Source organism: Erpetoichthys calabaricus, chromosome 6 (assembly GCF_900747795.2).
Source record: "Erpetoichthys calabaricus chromosome 6, fErpCal1.3, whole genome shotgun sequence".
Lineage (NCBI taxonomy): Eukaryota > Metazoa > Chordata > Cladistia > Polypteriformes > Polypteridae > Erpetoichthys > Erpetoichthys calabaricus.
In genome coordinates, this window is record NC_041399.2 from 115,094,124 (window position 1) to 115,116,149 (window position 22,026).

General features: G+C 36.6%; 20 non-coding genes across 20 annotated transcripts; all 20 read left to right on the forward strand.

Moving 5' to 3' along the window:
* Positions 1-375: 375 nt before the first annotated feature.
* On the forward strand, positions 376-447 carry trnac-gca (transfer RNA cysteine (anticodon GCA)). Its single transcript has one exon. It is a non-coding gene; the product is annotated as a tRNA-Cys (tRNA).
* Positions 448-860: 413 nt separating this feature from the next.
* On the forward strand, positions 861-932 carry trnac-gca (transfer RNA cysteine (anticodon GCA)). Its single transcript has one exon. It is a non-coding gene; the product is annotated as a tRNA-Cys (tRNA).
* A 1,406-nt stretch (positions 933-2,338) lies between these two features.
* Positions 2,339-2,410, forward strand: trnac-gca (transfer RNA cysteine (anticodon GCA)). The gene has a single exon. It is a non-coding gene; the product is annotated as a tRNA-Cys (tRNA).
* Positions 2,411-3,816: 1,406 nt separating this feature from the next.
* On the forward strand, positions 3,817-3,888 carry trnac-gca (transfer RNA cysteine (anticodon GCA)). The gene has a single exon. It is a non-coding gene; the product is annotated as a tRNA-Cys (tRNA).
* A 413-nt stretch (positions 3,889-4,301) lies between these two features.
* Positions 4,302-4,373, forward strand: trnac-gca (transfer RNA cysteine (anticodon GCA)). The gene has a single exon. It is a non-coding gene; the product is annotated as a tRNA-Cys (tRNA).
* A 413-nt stretch (positions 4,374-4,786) lies between these two features.
* trnac-gca (transfer RNA cysteine (anticodon GCA)) lies at positions 4,787-4,858 on the forward strand. Its single transcript has one exon. It is a non-coding gene; the product is annotated as a tRNA-Cys (tRNA).
* A 1,406-nt stretch (positions 4,859-6,264) lies between these two features.
* Positions 6,265-6,336, forward strand: trnac-gca (transfer RNA cysteine (anticodon GCA)). Its single transcript has one exon. It is a non-coding gene; the product is annotated as a tRNA-Cys (tRNA).
* A 1,394-nt stretch (positions 6,337-7,730) lies between these two features.
* trnac-gca (transfer RNA cysteine (anticodon GCA)) lies at positions 7,731-7,802 on the forward strand. Its single transcript has one exon. It is a non-coding gene; the product is annotated as a tRNA-Cys (tRNA).
* A 1,406-nt stretch (positions 7,803-9,208) lies between these two features.
* Positions 9,209-9,280, forward strand: trnac-gca (transfer RNA cysteine (anticodon GCA)). The gene has a single exon. It is a non-coding gene; the product is annotated as a tRNA-Cys (tRNA).
* Positions 9,281-10,686: 1,406 nt separating this feature from the next.
* trnac-gca (transfer RNA cysteine (anticodon GCA)) lies at positions 10,687-10,758 on the forward strand. Its single transcript has one exon. It is a non-coding gene; the product is annotated as a tRNA-Cys (tRNA).
* A 413-nt stretch (positions 10,759-11,171) lies between these two features.
* Positions 11,172-11,243, forward strand: trnac-gca (transfer RNA cysteine (anticodon GCA)). The gene has a single exon. It is a non-coding gene; the product is annotated as a tRNA-Cys (tRNA).
* A 413-nt stretch (positions 11,244-11,656) lies between these two features.
* On the forward strand, positions 11,657-11,728 carry trnac-gca (transfer RNA cysteine (anticodon GCA)). The gene has a single exon. It is a non-coding gene; the product is annotated as a tRNA-Cys (tRNA).
* Positions 11,729-12,129: 401 nt separating this feature from the next.
* trnac-gca (transfer RNA cysteine (anticodon GCA)) lies at positions 12,130-12,201 on the forward strand. The gene has a single exon. It is a non-coding gene; the product is annotated as a tRNA-Cys (tRNA).
* Positions 12,202-13,607: 1,406 nt separating this feature from the next.
* Positions 13,608-13,679, forward strand: trnac-gca (transfer RNA cysteine (anticodon GCA)). The gene has a single exon. It is a non-coding gene; the product is annotated as a tRNA-Cys (tRNA).
* Positions 13,680-15,085: 1,406 nt separating this feature from the next.
* Positions 15,086-15,157, forward strand: trnac-gca (transfer RNA cysteine (anticodon GCA)). The gene has a single exon. It is a non-coding gene; the product is annotated as a tRNA-Cys (tRNA).
* A 401-nt stretch (positions 15,158-15,558) lies between these two features.
* On the forward strand, positions 15,559-15,630 carry trnac-gca (transfer RNA cysteine (anticodon GCA)). Its single transcript has one exon. It is a non-coding gene; the product is annotated as a tRNA-Cys (tRNA).
* Positions 15,631-16,043: 413 nt separating this feature from the next.
* Positions 16,044-16,115, forward strand: trnac-gca (transfer RNA cysteine (anticodon GCA)). The gene has a single exon. It is a non-coding gene; the product is annotated as a tRNA-Cys (tRNA).
* A 412-nt stretch (positions 16,116-16,527) lies between these two features.
* On the forward strand, positions 16,528-16,599 carry trnac-gca (transfer RNA cysteine (anticodon GCA)). Its single transcript has one exon. It is a non-coding gene; the product is annotated as a tRNA-Cys (tRNA).
* A 3,840-nt stretch (positions 16,600-20,439) lies between these two features.
* On the forward strand, positions 20,440-20,511 carry trnac-gca (transfer RNA cysteine (anticodon GCA)). Its single transcript has one exon. It is a non-coding gene; the product is annotated as a tRNA-Cys (tRNA).
* Positions 20,512-20,924: 413 nt separating this feature from the next.
* Positions 20,925-20,996, forward strand: trnac-gca (transfer RNA cysteine (anticodon GCA)). The gene has a single exon. It is a non-coding gene; the product is annotated as a tRNA-Cys (tRNA).
* Positions 20,997-22,026: the final 1,030 nt, after the last annotated feature.

Below are 22,026 nucleotides of genomic sequence, written 5' to 3' on the forward strand. Positions count from 1 at the left end.
ACCTCACAAATGCTGCAAATTATACCCATAATTAATTCAGGAAGAATTTGCTTAATTATGTCTAATTACGAAGAAGAGTTTTCCAAAGTTACGTGAACAATTTTGGCAGAGATTTATTTCTTGTTTTTTTAAATGATTTTTTGAGCATTTCACAATAATGTCAAGTTCCAATCTGAAATATTTCCAAGCTAACCAGATTAGGAAATCTTAATTTGACTTAAAAGACGCTTTGTAACGTAATCAGAGAACAACTGATCATTATTTCCTTGTGTAAGAAAAATTTAATTTGCATCAATAGAGAAAATCAGAGGCCCAAGTACACCTTGCAAGTTCTGTCCTTATCCACTTCTGTGAATGGGAGTACTTGTGAGAGCAGGGGGTATAGCTCAGTGGTAGAGCATTTGACTGCAGATCAAGAGGTCCCCAGTTCAAATCTGGGTGCCCCCTTTGTTCTCCCGTATTTGCTCTGGTAGAAAGCTATTATTACCTCACAAATGCTGCAAATTATACCCATAATTAATTCAAGAAGAATTTGCTTAATTATGTCTAATTACGAAGAAGAGTTTTCCAAAGTTACGTCAACATTTTTGGCAGAGATTTATTTGTTGGTTTTTGAATCCATTTTTGAGCATTTCACAACGATGTCAAGTTCCAATCAGAAATTTTTCCAGCCTAACCAGATTAGGAAATCTTAATTTGACTTAAAAGAACGCTTTGTAACGTAATCGGAGAACAACTGATCATTATTTCCTTGTGTAAGAAAAATTTAATTTGCATCAATAGAGAAAATCAGAGGCCCAAGTACACCTTGCAAGTTCTGTCCTTATCCACTTCTGTGAATTGGAGTACTTGTGAGAGCAGGGGGTATAGCTCAGTGGTAGAGCATTTGACTGCAGATCAAGAGGTCCCCAGTTCAAATCTGGGTGCCCCCTTTGTTCTCCCGTATTTGCTCTGGTAGAAAGCTATTATTACCTCACAAATGCTGCAAATTATACCCATAATTAATTCAAGAAGAATTTGCTTAATTATGTCTAATTACGAAGAAGAGTTTTCCAAAGTTACGTCAACATTTTTGGCAGAGATTTATTTGTTGGTTTTTGAATCCATTTTTGAGCATTTCACAACGATGTCAAGTTCCAATCAGAAATTTTTCCAGCCTAACCAGATTAGGAAATCTTAATTTGACATAAAAGAACGCTTTGTAACGTAATAAGAGAACAACTGATCATTATTTCTTTGTGGAAGTAAAATTTAATTTGCGTCAATAGAGAAAATCAGAGGCTCAAGTACACCTTGCAAGTTGAGTCCATCTCCACCACTGTGAATGGGACCACCCGTGAGATCAGGAGGTACAGCTCAGAGGTGGAGCATTTGACTGCAGGTAAAGATGTCTCTAGTTCAAGTGTGGGCGACCCCTTTGTTCTCCCATGTTTCATTGAACAAGCTTATTGGACCGAAGAAATTAACTGAGAAATGCTATTAAACATGCATATGATCATTTCTTGCAGCTTTTGATTAATTACCTTAAAATACGAGCCAGCATTTACCTTTCTTCAGTCCAAATTTTTCCTGATATTTCTTGTTATTTGCTTTTTGAATTCAGTTTTGATTATTTCAAAAACACTGTCCAGTTTGAATCCAAAATATTTCTCACAAGAACAACGGTTGGAAATCTTAACTAGACATAAAAAAACGATTTATTATGTCGTCTCTGGACAAATGGTCATTATTTCTTTGAGTAAATATAATTGAATTTGCGTCAATGGAGGAAATCAGAGGCTCAAGTGCACCTTGCAAGTTCAGTCTTACTCCACTGCTGTAAAGGGGAACAGTTGTGTGATCAGGGGGTATAACTCAGTGGTAGAGAATTTGAGTGCAGGTCAAGAGGTCCCCAGTTCAAGTCTGGGTGCCCCCTTTGGCCTCCCATGTTTGTTCAATTTGCTCTAGTAGAAAGCTATTATTACCTCACAAATGCTGCAAATTATACCCATAATTAATTCAGGAAGAATTTGCTTAATTATGTCTAATTTCGAAGAAGAGTTTACCAAAGTTACGTTAACAATTTTGGCAGAGATTTATTTCTTGTTTTTTTAAATGAATTTTTGAGCATTTCACAATAATGTCAAGTTCCAATCAGAAATATTTCCAACCTAACCAGATTAGGAAATCTTAATTTGACTTAAAAGAACGCTTTGTAACGTAATCAGAGAACAACTGATCATTATTTCCTTGTGTAAGAAAAATTTAATTTGCATCAATAGAGAAAATCACAGGCCCAAGTACACCTTGCAAGTTCTGTCCTTATCCACTTCTGTGAATGGGAGTACTTGTGAGAGCAGGGGGTATAGCTCAGTGGTAGAGCATTTGACTGCAGATCAAGAGGTCCCCAGTTCAAATCTGGGTGCCCCCTTTGTTCTCCCGTATTTGCTCTGGTAGAAAGCTATTATTACCTCACAAATGCTGCAAATTATACCCATAATTAATTCAAGAAGAATTTGCTTAATTATGTCTAATTACGAAGAAGAGTTTTCCAAAGTTACGTCAACATTTTTGGCAGAGATTTATTTGTTGGTTTTTGAATCCATTTTTGAGCATTTCACAACGATGTCAAGTTCCAATCAGAAATTTTTCCAGCCTAACCAGATTAGGAAATCTTAATTTGACATAAAAGAACGCTTTGTAACGTAATAAGAGAACAACTGATCATTATTTCTTTGTGGAAGTAAAATTTAATTTGCGTCAATAGAGAAAATCAGAGGCTCAAGTACACCTTGCAAGTTGAGTCCATCTCCACCACTGTGAATGGGACCACCCGTGAGATCAGGAGGTACAGCTCAGAGGTGGAGCATTTGACTGCAGGTAAAGATGTCTCTAGTTCAAGTGTGGGCAACCCCTTTGTTCTCCCATGTTTCATTGAACAAGCTTATTAGACCGAAGAAATTAACTGAGAAATGCTATTAAACATGCATATGATCATTTCTTGCCGCTTTTGATTAGTTACCTTAAAATACGAGCAAGCGTTTACCTTTCTTCAGTCCAAATTTTTCCTGATATTTCTTGTTATTTGCTTTTTGAATTCAGTTTTGATTATTTCAAAAACACTGTCCAGTTTGAATCCAAAATGTTTCTCACAAGAACAATGGTTGGAAATCTTAACTAGACATAAAAAAACGATTTATTATGTCGTCTCTGGACAAATAGTCATTATTTCTTTGAGTAAATATAATTGAATTTGCGTCAATGGAGGAAATCAGAGGCTCAAGTGCACCTTGCAAGTTCAGTCTTACTCCACTGCTGTAAAGGGGAACAGCTGTGTTATCAGGGGGTATAACTCAGTGGTAGAGAATTTGACTGCAAGTCAAGAGGTCCCCAGTTCAAGTCTGGGTGCCCCCTTTGGCCTCCCATGTTTGTTCAATTTGCTCTAGTAGAAAGCTATTATTACCTCACAAATGCTGCAAATTATACCCATAATTAATTCAGGAAGAATTTGCTTAATTATGTCTAATTTCGAAGAAGAGTTTTCCAAAGTTACGTGAACAATTTTGGCAGAGATTTATTTCTTGTTTTTTTAAATGAATTTTTGAGCATTTCACAATAATGTCAAGTTCCAATCTGAAATATTTCCAACCTAACCAGATTAGGAAATCTTAATTTGACTTAAAAGAACGCTTTGTAACGTAATCAGAGAACAACTGATCATTATTTCCTTGTGTAAGAAAAATTTAATTTGCATCAATAGAGAAAATCAGAGGCCCAAGTACACCTTGCAAGTTCTGTCCTTATCCACTTCTGTGAATGGGAGTACTTGTGAGAGCAGGGGGTATAGCTCAGTGGTAGAGCATTTGACTGCAGATCAAGAGGTCCCCAGTTCAAATCTGGGTGCCCCCTTTGTTCTCCCGTATTTGCTCTGGTAGAAAGCTATTGTTACCTCACAAATGCTGCAAATTATACCCATAATTAATTCAAGAAGAATTTGCTTAATTATGTCGAATTACGAAGAAGAGTTTTCCAAAGTTACGTCAACATTTTTGGCAGAGATTTATTTGTTGGTTTTTGAATCCATTTTTGAGCATTTCACAACGATGTCAAGTTCCAATCAGAAATTTTTCCAGCCTAACCAGATTAGGAAATCTTAATTTGACTTAAAAGAACGCTTTGTAACGTAATCGGAGAACAACTGATCATTATTTCCTTGTGTAAGAAAAATTTAATTTGCATCAATAGAGAAAATCAGAGGCCCAAGTACACCTTGCAAGTTCTGTCCTTATCCACTTCTGTGAATGGGTGTACTTGTGAGAGCAGGGGGTATAGCTCAGTGGTAGAGCATTTGACTGCAGATCAAGAGGTCCCCAGTTCAAATCTGGGTGCCCCCTTTGTTCTCCCGTATTTGCTCTGGTAGAAAGCTATTATTACCTCACAAATGCTGCAAATTATACCCATAATTAATTCAAGAAGAATTTGCTTAATTATGTCTAATATCGAAGAAGAGTTTTCCAAAGTTACGTCAACATTTTTGGCAGAGATTTATTTGTTGGTTTTTGAATCCATTTTTGAGCATTTCACAACGATGTCAAGTTCCAATCAGAAATTTTTCCAGCCTAACCAGATTAGGAAATCTTAATTTGACTTAAAAGAACGCTTTGTAACGTAATCGGAGAACAACTGATCATTATTTCCTTGTGTAAGAAAAATTTAATTTGCATCAATAGAGAAAATCAGAGGCCCAAGTACACCTTGCAAGTTCTGTCCTTATCCACTTCTGTGAATGGGAGTACTTGTGAGAGCAGGGGGTATAGCTCAGTGGTAGAGCATTTGACTGCAGATCAAGAGGTCCCCAGTTCAAATCTGGGTGCCCCCTTTGTTCTCCCGTATTTGCTCTGGTAGAAAGCTATTATTACCTCACAAATGCTGCAAATTATACCCATAATTAATTCAAGAAGAATTTGCTTAATTATGTCTAATTACGAAGAAGAGTTTTCCAAAGTTACGTCAACATTTTTGGCAGAGATTTATTTGTTGGTTTTTGAATCCATTTTTGAGCATTTCACAACGATGTCAAGTTCCAATCAGAAATTTTTCCAGCCTAACCAGATTAGGAAATCTTAATTTGACATAAAAGAACGCTTTGTAACGTAATAAGAGAACAACTGATCATTATTTCTTTGTGGAAGTAAAATTTAATTTGCGTCAATAGAGAAAATCAGAGGCTCAAGTACACCTTGCAAGTTGAGTCCATCTCCACCACTGTGAATGGGACCACCCGTGAGATCAGGGGGTACAGCTCAGAGGTGGAGCATTTGACTGCAGGTAAAGATGTCTCTAGTTCAAGTGTGGGCGACCCCTTTGTTCTCCCATGTTTCATTGAACAAGCTTATTAGACCGAAGAAATTAACTGAGAAATGCTATTAAACATGCATATGATCATTTCTTGCAGCTTTTGATTAATTACCTTAAAATACGAGCCAGCGTTTACCTTTCTTCAGTCCAAATTTTTCCTGATATTTCTTGTTATTTGCTTTTTGAATTCAGTTTTGATTATTTCAAAAACACTGTCCAGTTTGAATCCAAAATATTTCTCACAAGAACAACGGTTGGAAATCTTAACTAGACATAAAAAAACGATTTATTATGTCGTCTCTGGACAAATGGTCATTATTTCTTTGAGTAAATATAATTGAATTTGCGTCAATGGAGGAAATCAGAGGCTCAAGTGCACCTTGCAAGTTCAGTCTTACTCCACTGCTGTAAAGGGGAACAGCTGTGTTATCAGGGGGTATAACTCAGTGGTAGAGAATTTGAGTGCAGGTCAAGAGGTCCCCAGTTCAAGTCTGGGTGCCCCCTTTGGCCTCCCATGTTTGTTCAATTTGCTCTAGTAGAAAGCTATTATTACCTCACAAATGCTGCAAATTATACCCATAATTAATTCAGGAAGAATTTGCTTAATTATGTCTAATTTCGAAGAAGAGTTTACCAAAGTTACGTTAACAATTTTGGCAGAGATTTATTTCTTGTTTTTTTAAATGAATTTTTGAGCATTTCACAATAATGTCAAGTTCCAATCTGAAATATTTCCAACCTAACCAGATTAGGAAATCTTAATTTGACTTAAAAGAACGCTTTGTAACGTAATCAGAGAACAACTGATCATTATTTCCTTGTGTAAGAAAAATTTAATTTGCAACAATAGAGAAAATCAGAGGCCCAAGTACACCTTGCAAGTTCTGTCCTTATCCACTTCTGTGAATGGGAGTACTTGTGAGAGCAGCGGGTATAGCTCAGTGGTAGAGCATTTGACTGCAGATCAAGAGGTCCCCAGTTCAAATCTGGGTTCCTCCTTTGTTCTCTGGTAGAAAGCTATTATTACCTCACAAATGCTGCAAATTATACCCATAATTAATTCAAGAAGAATTTGCTTAATTATGTCTAATTACGAAGAAGAGTTTTCCAAAGTTACGTCAACATTTTTGGCAGAGATTTATTTGTTGGTTTTTGAATCCATTTTTGAGCATTTCACAACGATGTCAAGTTCCAATCAGAAATTTTTCCAGCCTAACCAGATTAGGAAATCTTAATTTGACATAAAAGAACGCTTTGTAACGTAATAAGAGAACAACTGATCATTATTTCTTTGTGGAAGTAAAATTTAATTTGCGTCAATAGAGAAAATCAGAGGCTCAAGTACACCTTGCAAGTTGAGTCCATCTCCACCACTGTGAATGGGACCACCCGTGAGATCAGGAGGTACAGCTCAGAGGTGGAGCATTTGACTGCAGGTAAAGATGTCTCTAGTTCAAGTGTGGGCGACCCCTTTGTTCTCCCATGTTTCATTGAACAAGCTTATTAGACCGAAGAAATTAACTGAGAAATGCTATTAAACATGCATATGATCGTTTCTTGCAGCTTTTGATTAGTTACCTTAAAATACGAGCCAGCGTTTACCTTTCTTCAGTCCAAATTTTTCCTGATATTTCTTGTTATTTGCTTTTTGAATTCAGTTTTGATTATTTCAAAAACACTGTCCAGTTTGAATCCAAAATATTTCTCACAAGAACAACGGTTGGAAATCTTAACTAGACATAAAAAAACGATTTATTATGTCGTCTCTGGACAAATGATCATTATTTCTTTGAGTAAATATAATTGAATTTGCGTCAATGGAGGAAATCAGAGGCTCAAGTGCACCTTGCAAGTTCAGTCTTACTCCACTGCTGTAAAGGGGAACAGCTGTGTTATCAGGGGGTATAACTCAGTGGTAGAGAATTTGACTGCAGGTCAAGAGGTCCCCAGTTCAAGTCTGGGTGCCCCCTTTGGCCTCCCATGTTTGTTCAATTTGCTCTAGTAGAAAGCTATTATTACCTCACAAATGCTGCAAATTATACCCATAATTAATTCAGGAAGAATTTGCTTAATTATGTCTAATTTCGAAGAAGAGTTTACCAAAGTTACGTTAACAATTTTGGCAGAGATTTATTTCTTGTTTTTTTAAATGAATTTTTGAGCATTTCACAATAATGTCAAGTTCCAATCTGAAATATTTCCAACCTAACCAGATTAGGAAATCTTAATTTGACTTAAAAGAACGCTTTGTAACGTAATCAGAGAACAACTGATCATTATTTCCTTGTGTAAGAAAAATTTAATTTGCATCAATAGAGAAAATCAGAGGCCCAAGTACACCTTGCAAGTTCTGTCCTTATCCACTTCTGTGAATGGGAGTACTTGTGAGAGCAGGGGGTATAGCTCAGTGGTAGAGCATTTGACTGCAGATCAAGAGGTCCCCAGTTCAAATCTGGGTGCCCCCTTTGTTCTCCCGTATTTGCTCTGGTAGAAAGCTATTATTACCTCACAAATGCTGCAAATTATACCCATAATTAATTCAAGAAGAATTTGCTTAATTATGTCTAATTACGAAGAAGAGTTTTCCAAAGTTACGTCAACATTTTTGGCAGAGATTTATTTGTTGGTTTTTGAATCCATTTTTGAGCATTTCACAACGATGTCAAGTTCCAATCAGAAATTTTTCCAGCCTAACCAGATTAGGAAATCTTAATTTGACATAAAAGAACGCTTTGTAACGTAATAAGAGAACAACTGATCATTATTTCTTTGTGGAAGTAAAATTTAATTTGCGTCAATAGAGAAAATCAGAGGCTCAAGTACACCTTGCAAGTTGAGTCCATCTCCACCACTGTGAATGGGACCACCCGTGAGATCAGGAGGTACAGCTCAGAGGTGGAGCATTTGACTGCAGGTAAAGATGTCTCTAGTTCAAGTGTGGGCGACCCCTTTGTTCTCCCATGTTTCATTGAACAAGCTTATTAGACCGAAGAAATTAACTGAGAAATGCTATTAAACATGCATATGATCATTTCTTGCAGCTTTTGATTAATTACCTTAAAATACGAGCCAGCGTTTACCTTTCTTCAGTCCAAATTTTTCCTGATATTTCTTGTTATTTGCTTTTTGAATTCAGTTTTGATTATTTCAAAAACACTGTCCAGTTTGAATCCAAAATGTTTCTCACAAGAACAATGGTTGGAAATCTTAACTAGACATAAAAAAACGATTTATTATGTCGTCTCTGGACAAATGGTCATTATTTCTTTGAGTAAATATAATTGAATTTGCGTCAATGGAGGAAATCAGAGGCTCAAGTGCACCTTGCAAGTTCAGTCTTACTCCACTGCTGTAAAGGGGAACAGTTGTGTGATCAGGGGGTATAACTCAGTGGTAGAGAATTTGAGTGCAGGTCAAGAGGTCCCCAGTTCAAGTCTGGGTGCCCCCTTTGGCCTCCCATGTTTGTTCAATTTGCTCTAGTAGAAAGCTATTATTACCTCACAAATGCTGCAAATTATACCCATAATTAATTCAGGAAGAATTTGCTTAATTATGTCTAATTTCGAAGAATAGTTTTCCAAAGTTACGTTAACAATTTTGGCAGAGATTTATTTCTTGTTTTTTTAAATGAATTTTTGAGCATTTCACAATAATGTCAAGTTCCAATCTGAAATATTTCCAACCTAACCATATTAGGAAATCTTAATTTGACTTAAAAGAACGCTTTGTAACGTAATCAGAGAACAACTGATCATTATTTCCTTGTGTAAGAAAAATTTAATTTGCATCAATAGAGAAAATCAGAGGCCCAAGTACACCTTGCAAGTTCTGTCCTTATCCACTTCTGTGAATGGGAGTACTTGTGAGAGCAGGGGGTATAGCTCAGTGGTAGAGCATTTGACTGCAGATCAAGAGGTCCCCAGTTCAAATGTGGGTGCCCCCTTTGTTCTCCCGTATTTGCTCTGGTAGAAAGCTATTATTACCTCACAAATGCTGCAAATTATACCCATAATTAATTCAAGAAGAATTTGCTTAATTATGTCTAATTACGAAGAAGAGTTTTCCAAAGTTACGTCAACATTTTTGGCAGAGATTTATTTGTTGGTTTTTGAATCCATTTTTGAGCATTTCACAACGATGTCAAGTTCCAATCAGAAATTTTTCCAGCCTAACCAGATTAGGAAATCTTAATTTGACATAAAAGAACGCTTTGTAACGTAATAAGAGAACAACTGATCATTATTTCTTTGTGGAAGTAAAATTTAATTTGCGTCAATAGAGAAAATCAGAGGCTCAAGTACACCTTGCAAGTTGAGTCCATCTCCACCACTGTGAATGGGACCACCCGTGAGATCAGGAGGTACAGCTCAGAGGTGGAGCATTTGACTGCAGGTAAAGATGTCTCTAGTTCAAGTGTGGGCGACCCCTTTGTTCTCCCATGTTTCATTGAACAAGCTTATTAGACCGAAGAAATTAACTGAGAAATGCTATTAAACATGCATATGATCGTTTCTTGCAGCTTTTGATTAATTACCTTAAAATACGAGCCAGCGTTTACCTTTCTTCAGTCCAAATTTTTCCTGATATTTCTTGTTATTTGCTTTTTGAATTCAGTTTTGATTATTTCAAAAACACTGTCCAGTTTGAATCCAAAATATTTCTCACAAGAACAACGGTTGGAAATCTTAACTAGACATAAAAAAACGATTTATTATGTCGTCTCTGGACAAATGATCATTATTTCTTTGAGTAAATATAATTGAATTTGCGTCAATGGAGGAAATCAGAGGCTCAAGTGCACCTTGCAAGTTCAGTCTTACTCCACTGCTGTAAAGGGGAACAGCTGTGTTATCAGGGGGTATAACTCAGTGGTAGAGAATTTGACTGCAGGTCAAGAGGTCCCCAGTTCAAGTCTGGGTGCCCCCTTTGGCCTCCCATGTTTGTTCAATTTGCTCTAGTAGAAAGCTATTATTACCTCACAAATGCTGCAAATTATACCCATAATTAATTCAGGAAGAATTTGCTTAATTATGTCTAATTTCGAAGAAGAGTTTTCCAAAGTTACGTGAACAATTTTGGCAGAGATTTATTTCTTGTTTTTTTAAATGAATTTTTGAGCATTTCACAATAATGTCAAGTTCCAATCTGAAATATTTCCAACCTAACCAGATTAGGAAATCTTAATTTGACTTAAAAGAACGCTTTGTAACGTAATCAGAGAACAACTGATCATTATTTCCTTGTGTAAGAAAAATTTAATTTGCATCAATAGAGAAAATCAGAGGCCCAAGTACACCTTGCAAGTTCTGTCCTTATCCACTTCTGTGAATGGGAGTACTTGTGAGAGCAGGGGGTATAGCTCAGTGGTAGAGCATTTGACTGCAGATCAAGAGGTCCCCAGTTCAAATCTGGGTGCCCCCTTTGTTCTCCCGTATTTGCTCTGGTAGAAAGCTATTATTACCTCACAAATGCTGCAAATTATACCCATAATTAATTCAAGAAGAATTTGCTTAATTATGTCTAATTACGAAGAAGAGTTTTCCAAAGTTACGTCAACATTTTTGGCAGAGATTTATTTGTTGGTTTTTGAATCCATTTTTGAGCATTTCACAACGATGTCAAGTTCCAATCAGAAATTTTTCCAGCCTAACCAGATTAGGAAATCTTAATTTGACTTAAAAGAACGCTTTGTAACGTAATCGGAGAACAACTGATCATTATTTCCTTGTGTAAGAAAAATTTAATTTGCATCAATAGAGAAAATCAGAGGCCCAAGTACACCTTGCAAGTTCTGTCCTTATCCACTTCTGTGAATGGGAGTACTTGTGAGAGCAGGGGGTATAGCTCAGTGGTAGAGCATTTGACTGCAGATCAAGAGGTCCCCAGTTCAAATGTGGGTGCCCCCTTTGTTCTCCCATATTTGCTCTGGTAGAAAGCTATTATTACCTCACAAATGCTGCAAATTATACCCATAATTAATTCAAGAAGAATTTGCTTAATTATGTCTAATTACGAAGAAGAGTTTTCCAAAGTTACGTCAACATTTTTGGCAGAGATTTATTTGTTGGTTTTTGAATTCATTTTTGAGCATTTCACAACGATGTCAAGTTCCAATCAGAAATTTTTCCAGCCTAACCAGATTAGGAAATCTTAATTTGACTTAAAAGAACGCTTTGTAACGTAATCAGAGAACAACTGATCATTATTTCCTTGTGTAAGAAAAATTTAATTTGCGTCAATAGAGAAAATCAGAGGCTCAAGTACACCTTGCAAGTTCTGTCCTTATCCACTTCTGTGAATTGGAGTACTTGTGAGAGCAGGGGGTATAGCTCAGTGGTAGAGCATTTGACTGCAGATCAAGAGGTCCCCAGTTCAAATCTGGGTGCCCCCTTTGTTCTCTGGTAGAAAGCTATTGTTACCTCACAAATGCTGCAAATTATACCCATAATTAATTCAGGAAGAATTTGCTTAATTATGTCTAATTACGAAGAAGAGTTTTCCAAAGTTACGTCAACATTTTTGGCAGAGATTTATTTGTTGGTTTTTGAATCCATTTTTGAGCATTTCACAACGATGTCAAGTTCCAATCAGAAATTTTTCCAGCCTAACCAGATTAGGAAATCTTAATTTGACTTAAAAGAACGCTTTGTAACGTAATCAGAGAACAACTGATCATTATTTCCTTGTGTAAGAAAAATTTAATTTGCATCAATAGAGAAAATCAGAGGCCCAAGTACACCTTGCAAGTTCTGTCCTTATCCACTTCTGTGAATGGGAGTACTTGTGAGAGCAGGGGGTATAGCTCAGTGGTAGAGCATTTGACTGCAGATCAAGAGGTCCCCAGTTCAAATCTGGGTGCCCCCTTTGTTCTCCCGTATTTGCTCTGGTAGAAAGCTATTATTACCTCACAAATGCTGCAAATTATACCCATAATTAATTCAAGAAGAATTTGCTTAATTATGTCTAATTACGAAGAAGAGTTTTCCAAAGTTACGTCAACATTTTTGGCAGAGATTTATTTGTTGGTTTTTGAATCCATTTTTGAGCATTTCACAACGATGTCAAGTTCCAATCAGAAATTTTTCCAGCCTAACCAGATTAGGAAATCTTAATTTGACATAAAAGAACGCTTTGTAACGTAATAAGAGAACAACTGATCATTATTTCTTTGTGGAAGTAAAATTTAATTTGCGTCAATAGAGAAAATCAGAGGCTCAAGTACACCTTGCAAGTTGAGTCCATCTCCACCTCTGTGAATGGGACCACCCGTGAGATCAGGAGGTACAGCTCAGAGGTGGAGCATTTGACTGCAGGTAAAGATGTCTCTAGTTCAAGTGTGGGCGACCCCTTTGTTCTCCCATGTTTCATTGAACAAGCTTATTAGACCGAAGAAATTAACTGAGAAATGCTATTAAACATGCATATGATCATTTCTTGCAGCTTTTGATTAATTACCTTAAAATACGAGCCAGCGTTTACCTTTCTTCAGTCCAAATTTTTCCTGATATTTCTTGTTATTTGCTTTTTGAATTCAGTTTTGATTATTTCAAAAACACTGTCCAGTTTGAATCCAAAATATTTCTCACAAGAACAACGGTTGGAAATCTTAACTAGACATAAAAAAACGATTTATTATGTCGTCTCTGGACAAATGATCATTATTTCTTTGAGTAAATATAATTGAATTTGCGTCAATGGAGGAAATCAGAGGCTCAAGTGCACCTTGCAAGTTCAGTCTTACTCCACTGCTGTAAAGGGGAACAGCTGTGTTATCAGGGGGTATAACTCAGTGGTAGAGAATTTGACTGCAGGTCAAGAGGTCCCCAGTTCAAGTCTGGGTGCCCCCTTTGGCCTCCCATGTTTGTTCAATTTGCTCTAGTAGAAAGCTATTATTACCTCACAAATGCTGCAAATTTTACCCATAATTAATTCAGGAAGAATTTGCTTAATTATGTCTAATTTCGAAGAAGAGTTTTCCAAAGTTACGTTAACAATTTTGGCAGAGATTTATTTCTTGTTTTTTTAAATGAATTTTTGAGCATTTCACAATAATGTCAAGTTCCAATCTGAAATATTTCCAACCTAACCAGATTAGGAAATCTTAATTTGACTTAAAAGAACGCTTTGTAACATAATCAGAGAACAACTGATCATTATTTCCTTGTGTAAGAAAAATTTAATTTGCATCAATAGAGAAAATCAGAGGCCCAAGTACACCTTGCAAGTTCTGTCCTTATCCACTTCTGTGAATGGGAGTACTTGTGAGAGCAGGGGGTATAGCTCAGTGGTAGAGCATTTGACTGCAGATCAAGAGGTCCCCAGTTCAAATCTGGGTGCCCCCTTTGTTCTCCCGTATTTGCTCTGGTAGAAAGCTATTATTACCTCACAAATGCTGCAAATTATACCCATAATTAATTCAAGAAGAATTTGCTTAATTATGTCTAATTACGAAGAAGAGTTTTCCAAAGTTACGTCAACATTTTTGGCAGAGATTTATTTGTTGGTTTTTGAATCCATTTTTGAGCATTTCACAACGATGTCAAGTTCCAATCAGAAATTTTTCCAGCCTAACCAGATTAGGAAATCTTAATTTGACTTAAAAGAATGCTTTGTAACGTAATCGGAGAACAACTGATCATTATTTCTTTGTGGAAGTAAAATTTAATTTGCGTCAATAGAGAAAATCAGAGGCTCAAGTACACCTTGCAAGTTGAGTCCATCTCCACCTCTGTGAATGGGACCACACGTGAGATCAGGAGGTACAGCTCAGAGGTGGAGCATTTGACTGCAGGTAAAGATGACTCTAGTTCAAGTGTGGGCGACCCCTTTGTTCTCCCATGTTTCATTGAACAAGCTTATTAGACCGAAGAAATTAACTGAGAAATGCTATTAAACATGCATATGATCGTTTCTTGCAGCTTTTGATTAGTTACCTTAAAATACGAGCAAGCGTTTACCTTTCTTCAGTCCAAATTTTTCCTGATATTTCTTGTTATTTGCTTTTTGAATTCAGTTTTGATTATTTCAAAAACACTGTCCAGTTTGAATCCAAAATATTTCTCACAAGAACAACGGTTGGAAATCTTAACTAGACATAAAAAAACGATTTATTATGTCGTCTCTGGACAAATGATCATTATTTCTTTGAGTAAATATAATTGAATTTGCGTCAATGGAGGAAATCAGAGGCTCAAGTGCACCTTGCAAGTTCAGTCTTACTCCACTGCTGTAAAGGGGAACAGTTGTGTGATCAGGGGGTATAACTCAGTGGTAGAGAATTTGAGTGCAGGTCAAGAGGTCCCCAGTTCAAGTCTGGGTGCCCCCTTTGGCCTCCCATGTTTGTTCAATTTGCTCTAGTAGAAAGCTATTATTACCTCACAAATGCTGCAAATTATACCCATAATTAATTCAGGAAGAATTTGCTTAATTATGTCTAATTTCGAAGAAGAGTTTTCCAAAGTTACGTTAACAATTTTGGCAGAGATTTATTTCTTGTTTTTTTAAATGAATTTTTGAGCATTTCACAATAATGTCAAGTTCCAATCTGAAATATTTCCAACCTAACCAGATTAGGAAATCTTAATTTGACTTAAAAGAACGCTTTGTAACGTAATCAGAGAACAACTGATCATTATTTCCTTGTGTAAGAAAAATTTAATTTGCATCAATAGAGAAAATCAGAGGCCCAAGTACACCTTGCAAGTTCTGTCCTTATCCACTTCTGTGAATGGGAGTACTTGTGAGAGCAGGGGGTATAGCTCAGTGGTAGAGCATTTGACTGCAGATCAAGAGGTCCCCAGTTCAAATCTGGGTGCCCCCTTTGTTCTCTGGTAGAAAGCTATTGTTACCTCACAAATGCTGCAAATTATACCCATAATTAATTCAAGAAGAATTTGCTTAATTATGTCTAATTACGAAGAAGAGTTTTCCAAAGTTACGTCAACATTTTTGGCAGAGATTTATTTGTTGGTTTTTGAATCCATTTTTGAGCATTTCACAACGATGTCAAGTTCCAATCAGAAATTTTTCCAGCCTAACCAGATTAGGAAATCTTAATTTGACTTAAAAGAACGCTTTGTAACGTAATCGGAGAACAACTGATCATTATTTCCTTGTGTAAGAAAAATTTAATTTGCATCAATAGAGAAAATCAGAGGCCCAAGTACACCTTGCAAGTTCTGTCCTTATCCACTTCTGTGAATGGGAGTACTTGTGAGAGCAGGGGGTATAGCTCAGTGGTAGAGCATTTGACTGCAGATCAAGAGGTCCCCAGTTCAAATCTGGGTGCCCCCTTTGTTCTCCCGTATTTGCTCTGGTAGAAAGCTATTATTACCTCACAAATGCTGCAAATTATACCCATAATTAATTCAAGAAGAATTTGCTTAATTATGTCTAATTACGAAGAAGAGTTTTCCAAAGTTACGTCAACATTTTTGGCAGAGATTTATTTGTTGGTTTTTGAATCCATTTTTGAGCATTTCACAACGATGTCAAGTTCCAATCAGAAATTTTTCCAGCCTAACCAGATTAGGAAATCTTAATTTGACATAAAAGAACGCTTTGTAACGTAATAAGAGAACAACTGATCATTATTTCTTTGTGGAAGTAAAATTTAATTTGCGTCAATAGAGAAAATCAGAGGCTCAAGTACACCTTGCAAGTTCTGTCCTTATCCACTTCTGTGAATTGGAGTACTTGTGAGAGCAGGGGGTATAGCTCAGTGGTAGAGCATTTGACTGCAGATCAAGAGGTCCCCAGTTCAAATGTGGGTGCCCCCTTTGTTCTCCCATATTTGCTCTGGTAGAAAGCTATTATTACCTCACCAATGCTGCAAATTATACCCATAATTAATTCAAGAAGAATTTGCTTAATTATGTCTAATTACGAAGAAGAGTTTTCCAAAGTTACATCAACATTTTTTGCAGAGATTTATTTGTTGGTTTTTGAATCCATTTTTGAGCATTTCACAACGATGTCAAGTTCCAATCAGAAATTTTTCCAGCCTAACCAGATAGGAAATCTTAATTTGACATAAAAGAACGCTTTGTAACGTAATAAGAGAACAACTGATCATTATTTCATTGTGGAAGTAAAATTTAATTTGCGTCAATAGAGAAAATCAGAGGCTCAAGTACACCTTGCAAGTTCTGTCCTTATCCACTTCTGTGAATGGGAGTACTTGTGAGAGCAGGGGGTATAGCTCAGTGGTAGAGCATTTGACTGCAGATCAAGAGGTCCCCAGTTCAAATCTGGGTGCCCCCTTTGTTCTCCCGTATTTGCTCTGGTAGAAAGCTATTATTACCTCACAAATGCTGCAAATTATACCCATAATTAATTCAGGAAGAATTTGCTTAATTATGTCTAATTACGAAGAAGAGTTTTCCAAAGTTACGTCAACATTTTTGGCAGAGATTTATTTGTTGGTTTTTGAATCCATTTTTGAGCATTTCACAACGATGTCAAGTTCCAATCAGAAATTTTTCCAGCCTAACCAGATTAGGAAATCTTAATTTGACTTAAAAGAACGCTTTGTAACGTAATCGGAGAACAACTGATCATTATTTCCTTGTGTAAGAAAAATTTAATTTGCATCAATAGAGAAAATCAGAGGCCCAAGTACACCTTGCAAGTTCTGTCCTTATCCACTTCTGTGAATTGGAGTACTTGTGAGAGCAGGGGGTATAGCTCAGTGGTAGAGCATTTAACTGCAGATCAAGAGGTGCCCAGTTCAAATCTGGGTGCCCCCTTTGTTCTCCCGTATTTGCTCTGGTAAAAAGCTATTATTACCTCACCAATGCTGCAAATTATACCCATAATTAATTCAAGAAGAATTTGCTTAATTATGTCTAATTACGAAGAAGAGTTTTCCAAAGTTACGTCAACATTTTTGGCAGAAATTTATTTGTTGGTTTTTGAATCCATTTTTGAGCATTTCACAACGATGTCAAGTTCCAATCAGAAATTTTTCCAGCCTAACCAGATTAGGAAATCTTAATTTGACATAAAAGAACGCTTTGTAACGTAATAAGAGAACAACTGATCATTATTTCTTTGTGGAAGTAAAATTTAATTTGCGTCAATAGAGAAAATCAGAGGCTCAAGTACACCTTGCAAGTTGAGTCCATCTCCACCACTGTGAATGGGACCACCCGTGAGATCAGGAGGTACAGCTCAGAGGTGGAGCATTTGACTGCAGGTAAAGATGACTCTAGTTCAAGTGTGGGCAACCCCTTTGTTCTCCCATGTTTCATTGAACAAGCTTATTAGACCGAAGAAATTAACTGAGAAATGCTATTAAACATGCATATGATCATTTCTTGCCGCTTTTGATTAGTTACCTTAAAATACGAGCAAGCGTTTACCTTTCTTCAGTCCAAATTTTTCCTGATATTTCTTGTTATTTGCTTTTTGAATTCAGTTTTGATTATTTCAAAAACACTGTCCAGTTTGAATCCAAAATGTTTCTCACAAGAACAATGGTTGGAAATCTTAACTAGACATAAAAAAACGATTTATTATGTCGTCTCTGGACAAATGGTCATTATTTCTTTGAGTAAATATAATTGAATTTGCGTCAATGGAGGAAATCAGAGGCTCAAGTGCACCTTGCAAGTTCAGTCTTACTCCACTGCTGTAAAGGGGAACAGTTGTGTGATCAGGGGGTATAACTCAGTGGTAGAGAATTTGAGTGCAGGTCAAGAGGTCCCCAGTTCAAGTCTGGGTGCCCCCTTTGGCCTCCCATGTTTGTTCAATTTGCTCTAGTAGAAAGCTATTATTACCTCACAAATGCTGCAAATTATACCCATAATTAATTCAGGAAGAATTTGCTTAATTATGTCTAATTTCGAAGAAGAGTTTACCAAAGTTACGTTAACAATTTTGGCAGAGATTTATTTCTTGTTTTTTTAAATGAATTTTTGAGCATTTCACAATAATGTCAAGTTCCAATCTGAAATATTTCCAACCTAACCAGATTAGGAAATCTTAATTTGACTTAAAAGAACGCTTTGTAACGTAATCAGAGAACAACTGATCATTATTTCCTTGTGTAAGAAAAATTTAATTTGCATCAATAGAGAAAATCAGAGGCCCAAGTACACCTTGAAAGTTCTGTCCTTATCCACTTCTGTGAATGGGAGTACTTGTGAGAGCAGTTGGTATAGCTCAGTGGTAGAGCATTTGACTGCAGATCAAGAGGTCCCTAGTTCAAATCTGGGTGCCCCCTTTGTTCTCCCGTATTTGCTCTGGTAGAAAGCTATTATTACCTCACAAATGCTGCAAATTCTACCCATAATTAATTCAAGAAGAATTTGCTTAATTATGTCTAATTACGAAGAAGAGTTTTCAAAAGTTACGTCAACATTTTTGGCAGAGATTTATTTGTTGGTTTTTGAATCCATTTTTGAGCATTTCACAACGATGTCAAGTTCCAATCAGAAATTTTTCCAGCCTAACCAGATTAGGAAATCTTAATTTGACATAAAAGAACGCTTTGTAACGTAATAAGAGAACAACTGATCATTATTTCTTTGTGGAAGTAAAATTTAATTTGCGTCAATAGAGAAAATCAGAGGCTCAAGTACACCTTGCAAGTTGAGTCCATCTCCACCACTGTGAATGGGACCACCCGTGAGATCAGGAGGTACAGCTCAGAGGTGGAGCATTTGACTGCAGGTAAAGATGTCTCTAGTTCAAGTGTGGGCGACCCCTTTGTTCTCCCATGTTTCATTGAACAAGCTTATTGGACCGAAGAAATTAACTGAGAAATGCTATTAAACATGCATATGATCGTTTCTTGCAGCTTTTGATTAGTTACCTTAAAATACGAGCAAGCGTTTACCTTTCTTCAGTCCAAATTTTTCCTGATATTTCTTGTTATTTGCTTTTTGAATTCAGTTTTGATTATTTCAAAAACACTGTCCAGTTTGAATCCAAAATATTTCTCACAAGAACAACGGTTGGAAATCTTAACTAGACATAAAAAAACGATTTATTATGTCGTCTCTGGACAAATGGTCATTATTTCTTTGAGTAAATATAATTGAATTTGCGTCAATGGAGGAAATCAGAGGCTCAAGTGCACCTTGCAAGTTCAGTCTTACTCCACTGCTGTAAAGGGGAACAGTTGTGTGATCAGGGGGTATAACTCAGTGGTAGAGAATTTGAGTGCAGGTCAAGAGGTCCCCAGTTCAAGTCTGGGTGCCCCCTTTGGCCTCCCATGTTTGTTCAATTTGCTCTAGTAGAAAGCTATTATTACCTCACAAATGCTGCAAATTATACCCATAATTAATTCAGGAAGAATTTGCTTAATTATGTCTAATTTCGAAGAAGAGTTTTCCAAAGTTACGTTAACAATTTTGGCAGAGATTTATTTGTTGGTTTTTGAATCCATTTTTGAGCATTTCACAACGATGTCAAGTTCCAATCAGAAATATTTCCAGCCTAACCAGATTAGGAAATCTTAATTTGACTTAAAAGAACGCTTTGTAACGTAATCAGAGAACAACTGATCATTATTTCCTTGTGTAAGAAAAATTTAATTTGCATCAATAGAGAAAATCAGAGGCCCAAGTACACCTTGCAAGTTCTGTCCTTATCCACTTCTGTGAATGGGAGTACCTGTGAGAGCAGGGGGTACAGCTCAGTGGTAGAGCATTTGACTGCAGGTAAAGAGGTCCCCAGTTCAAATCTGGGTGCCCCCTTTGTTCTCTGGTAGAAAGCTATTGTTACCTCACAAATGCTGCAAATTATACCCATAATTAATTCAAGAAGAATTTGCTTAATTATGTCGAATTACGAAGAAGAGTTTTCCAAAGTTACGTCAACATTTTTGGCAGAGATTTATTTGTTGGTTTTTGAATCCATTTTTGAGCATTTCACAACGATGTCAAGTTCCAATCAGAAATTTTTCCAGCCTAACCAGATTAGGAAATCTTAATTTGACTTAAAAGAACGCTTTGTAACGTAATCGGAGAACAACTGATCATTATTTCCTTGTGTAAGAAAAATTAAATTTGCATCAATAGAGAAAATCAGGGCCCAAGTACACCTTGCAAGTTCTGTCCTTATCCACTTCTGTGAATGGGAGTACTTGTGAGAGCAGGGGGTATAGCTCAGTGGTAGAGCATTTGACTGCAGATCAAGAGGTCCCCAGTTCAAATCTGGGTGCCCCCTTTGTTCTCCCGTATTTGCTCTGGTAGAAAGCTATTATTACCTCACAAATGCTGCAAATTATACCCATAATTAATTCAAGAAGAATTTGCTTAATTATGTCTAATTACGAAGAAGAGTTTTCCAAAGTTACGTCAACATTTTTGGCAGAGATTTATTTGTTGGTTTTTGAATCCATTTTTGAGCATTTCACAACGATGTCAAGTTCCAATCAGAAGTTTTTCCAGCCTAACCAGATTAGGAAATCTTAATTTGACTTAAAAGAATGCTTTGTAACGTAATCGGAGAACAACTGATCATTATTTCCTTGTGTAAGAAAAATTTAATTTGCATCAATAGAGAAAATCAGAGGCCCAAGTACACCTTGCAAGTTCTGTCCTTATCCACTTCTGTGAATGGGAGTACTTGTGAGAGCAGGGGGTATAGCTCAGTGGTAGAGCATTTGACTGCAGATCAAGAGGTCCCCAGTTCAAATCTGGGTGCCCCCTTTGTTCTCCCGTATTTGCTCTGGTAGAAAGCTATTATTACCTCACAAATGCTGCAAATTATACCCATAATTAATTCAAGAAGAATTTGCTTAATTATGTCTAATTACGAAGAAGAGTTTTCCAAAGTTACGTCAACATTTTTGGCAGAGATTTATTTGTTGGTTTTTGAATCCATTTTTGAGCATTTCACAACGATGTCAAGTTCCAATCAGAAATTTTTCCAGCCTAACCAGATTAGGAAATCTTAATTTGACATAAAAGAACGCTTTGTAACGTAATAAGAGAACAACTGATCATTATTTCTTTGTGGAAGTAAAATTTAATTTGCGTCAATAGAGAAAATCAGAGGCTCAAGTACACCTTGCAAGTTGAGTCCATCTCCACCACTGTGAATGGGACCACACGTGAGATCAGGAGGTACAGCTCAGAGGTGGAGCATTTGACTGCAGGTAAAGATGACTCTAGTTCAAGTGTGGGCAACCCCTTTGTTCTCCCATGTTTCATTGAACAAGCTTATTAGACCGAAGAAATTAACTGAGAAATGCTATTAAACATGCATATGATCATTTCTTGCAGCTTTTGATTAGTTACCTTAAAATACGAGCCAGCGTTTACCTTTCTTCAGTCCAAATTTTTCCTGATATTTCTTGTTATTTGCTTTTTGAATTCAGTTTTGATTATTTCAAAAACACTGTCCAGTTTGAATCCAAAATGTTTCTCACAAGAACAATGGTTGGAAATCTTAACTAGACATAAAAAAACGATTTATTATGTCGTCTCTGGACAAATAGTCATTATTTCTTTGAGTAAATATAATTGAATTTGCGTCAATGGAGGAAATCAGAGGCTCAAGTGCACCTTGCAAGTTCAGTCTTACTCCACTGCTGTAAAGGGGAACAGCTGTGTTATCAGGGGGTATAACTCAGTGGTAGAGAATTTGAGTGCAGGTCAAGAGGTCCCCAGTTCAAGTCTGGGTGCCCCCTTTGGCCTCCCATGTTTGTTCAATTTGCTCTAGTAGAAAGCTATTATT